The following is a 3,440-nucleotide window of genomic DNA, read 5'->3' on the forward strand; positions in this document are numbered from 1 at the left end:
GTATTTAAGAGGATAGCAAGACAAAGAGTAAATATCACCCAAGGACTTTGTATTCTCTTCTGGGGAAATAGAGCATTTTCAGTTGCACACAGGATAGTTACATTATTTTAGATGGAAGTATGTCTTTGTTATTGTCTTTATTTGGGTATTAAATAGGGTTCAAGGGGATACGTATGAGCAGCAAGTTGACAAGAGGTGACTGTGATGATCAGCTTTACATGTTAGCTTAGCTAGGCTATAGTCCCTATTCAATTAAACACTGGTCTATGTGCATCTCATTGATGGGCAAAAGAAGAAGACAACCCAACCCCCCAATTTTCATGTTCCCTTCCTTAAAAGCATTAGTTTTCCAAAATAAGAGTTATATGCAATACTTATTAGTAATTGGTGCTTTATATATATAGTGTCTCATTTAATCTTCACCATGCTCTGAGAGTGAATTACTAGTTTGAAGTCTTTCAACTAGTAAGTTCAAGATCAGGATTTAAACTCAAATTATCGGACTCAAAATCCCAAACTTTTTCCATTGAGATACATGGACTCCCCTACTGTGCCTATAAATTCCATAAACACTTAGAAACAGAGTGTGCTTCTATGCAAATTACTCAATTTTGCATTCCAGCCTCCTCTATCATGATTCCTTACCTTATTTACAACAAACAAGATTGTTTTCTGACCCAAGTGATTTTTTTAAATAGCCTTAGGAATATTTTTAGAATTTTATTTATCTGTTAATTTTGAATTTGAACTCTTGCCGAAGGGAGACTGCATAATTTAAAGAAAAGAGGAAGTCAGAGCCAGCCCAGCATTCCTCCCATTCTTTGTGTACTTGGGTAAATCACTAAAATCCATTGTGCCCCAGTTTTATTCCTCAATTATTAAGAAATAATAATAATGAATTGGTATAATCCTTATCCAAATTCTTCACAAGATTTTTGTGAAGAGTCTTTGAGATACTATAAGTGAAGGCGCTGCATAAGTTTAAGAATTGAGTTCAGCTTTTTCTCTTCTGTTTCCAGCAGTTTGGGAGCTATGGGCTTGGGTACAGACATGGCCAAGTCCAAGAACCACACCACGTACAACCACTCCTGAAAATGGCACAGAAATGGCATCAAGAAACCCCAGTCACCAAGATAATGAATCTCTTAAGAGGGGGACCAAGTTCCAAGTTCCTGAGGAACATGTGCTTTGCAAAGAAGCACAATAAGAAGGGCCTGAAGAAGATGCAAGCCAACAATGCCAAGACCATGGCTGCATGGGCTGAGGCTATCAAGCCCCCCTCATAAAGCCCAAGGAAGTCAAGCCCAAGATCCCAAAGGGCAGCAGCCACAAGATCAGCTGACTTGCCCACATCGCCTACCCCAAGCTTGGTGTCCTGCAGGGCGGCCTGCGGGGTCTCAGCTCCCGCTCCCCACATAAGAACACAGGACATGGTGAGGCCAAAAAAGGAACACCCACGGAGCCATAGGTAGGGGAGTCATACCACTATAGTCTCACTGGAGGCTGGGTTCACACGACGTGCGACCTGTTGTCCTATTTTCTGCCAACTGACCAACTTCCCCTCCCCAGCGCAGCCGCGGCAGTTATATCAGTGTCCAATTGGCTAAACAGCTACAGCTACAGCTGACGGCCAACTAGCCACAGCCAACGGCCATCTACTACCCGAGCCAGCACCCCTCCATGTGAGGCCGAGAGCCTGGAAACTGCTCTCCGGGGCTTTGTCCCCACACTTGGGAAATGTGCTCGAGCCCACATTGCCAAGGGTCTCAGGCTCTGCTGGCCAAAGTCCAAGGCCAAGGCTCAAACCAAGGCCCTAGCTGCAGCTGCATCTCTGCCTCCAGCTCTCAAAGGTACCCAGGCTCCCACGAAGGCTCCAGAGTAGAAGCCTCTGTCTGCCAACGTGAAGACAAGAGGATTGGTGTGACCCTTGGGCTGCTGTCTGCATGGGGCTGGTGGACTGGTGTCCTCCTGTGCTATTTGTACAAATAAGCCTGAGGCAGGAAAAAAAAAAAAGAATTGATATTTATATTTTCTATTGACTTAGACTGTAAACTGATTGACGGTAGTTCTATATCTTGCTCACCTTTGTAACAAACTGTGGCATGTGACCCTATGCAAAATAGTTACTACAATAAATATGCATTTGTGTGACTAGCTAAACTTTAAAAAGGTGATATACCTCATAAAGGTGATAGTTATGTCTGTTGTTTTCACTGCTATATCTCCGGTATCCAGTATTAGCCTGACATACAACAAAAATAAATGAATGGCAGATAAAATTATCCAAGCATGTATACAACCTCCCATTTTCTCTCTGTCCCTTTTGTTGACTGGACAAAATAATTTTCCAGGAAGTCCGCCAAAAGAGTTTATTCGGGAAAAGGAAAAAGCAAAACCACCAGAGCAGTGAGAGAACATGCACCTCTGGCCGGCCACCCACATGCAGCATCCTGTACCCCTTCTAAGGTAGGTGCGATATATATCACCGCCCTGCCCCTCCCCACAGGAAGTTAGGACCATAGAGTTTTAACAGGAAGTCAAGACCAGTGAGTAACAGGAAGCCCAGCTCTATCCATAGACCTCCCAACTGGCAAATCTGTTCTCTTATAGTGCCAGTTCATTTTTTGTCACTTTCAAGCTTCCATATTTATGTTCATCCTTAAGAAGGCAAACTTCTTAAATATGTGGCCTGGACCACAGAAATCCTTTCCTTACTAACCATCTTTCCTGCTTCCTGCTTCTGAAAGTGTGCCCTTAGGAGTTACCAACAGTCATTGATTCATGGGTCATAATGAAACTTTGGGATCCTCTTTGACTCTTGTTAAAAACTTATTTTAATTTTTTATGTTTCATTTTCTCTCTCCTTTCCATCCCAAATCATTCAGATATTAAGACCTATCAGTTTTCCTTCATCTACGGTATGTGATGATGACTTGCTAAAAATGGGATAAACATTTGGAATTATTGTTGTGACAATTAAGTATCAATAACAAAATCCATCAAATATTTTCAAAATGAATGAATGAAAGTTTTTCATTGTTTTTAAGGCTCAATTCTTTTGCCTACAAAATTAAGCTTTAGTAAGGAATATTTAGAAAGTTATAAAACATAACAAATTTAAATTGCATAGTCAGGTACTTTGCTGGTAGTATTCTTGTAAGAAAGAGGTACAAAGGGACTTAGGTATTTTGCTTCTAACAATTTACAGTCTCTGCTTTCCCTGTGCTCTTTTTCAGTGCCTTCTACTTTATGGGTTGCTCTCAGTCAGCAGGGGGATTGAGATAGAGCTACTCAGTACGTGGTATCCACATTCTCTTCCCCAGAGCTCACTGTTGCCAACTCATCTACTCTAGCTAAGATGGAGTTAGAATGCTAATTAACCCAACAGTATCCTTTGCTAGAAGAAAGATGAAAGAAACAAAGGAGGAAAGGAGGAAGGG

The 3,440-nt window shown here is 41.7% G+C and overlaps 1 pseudogene; it reads left to right on the forward strand.

The window, feature by feature from the left end:
* Nucleotides 1-1,050: 1,050 nt before the first annotated feature.
* LOC109449016 (large ribosomal subunit protein eL29) lies at nucleotides 1,051-1,882 on the forward strand (annotated as a pseudogene).
* The last annotated feature ends 1,558 nt before the right edge of the window (nucleotides 1,883-3,440 follow it).

The sequence above is a fragment of the Rhinolophus sinicus genome, linkage group LG13 (assembly GCF_036562045.2).
Source record: "Rhinolophus sinicus isolate RSC01 linkage group LG13, ASM3656204v1, whole genome shotgun sequence".
NCBI lineage: Eukaryota > Metazoa > Chordata > Mammalia > Chiroptera > Rhinolophidae > Rhinolophus > Rhinolophus sinicus.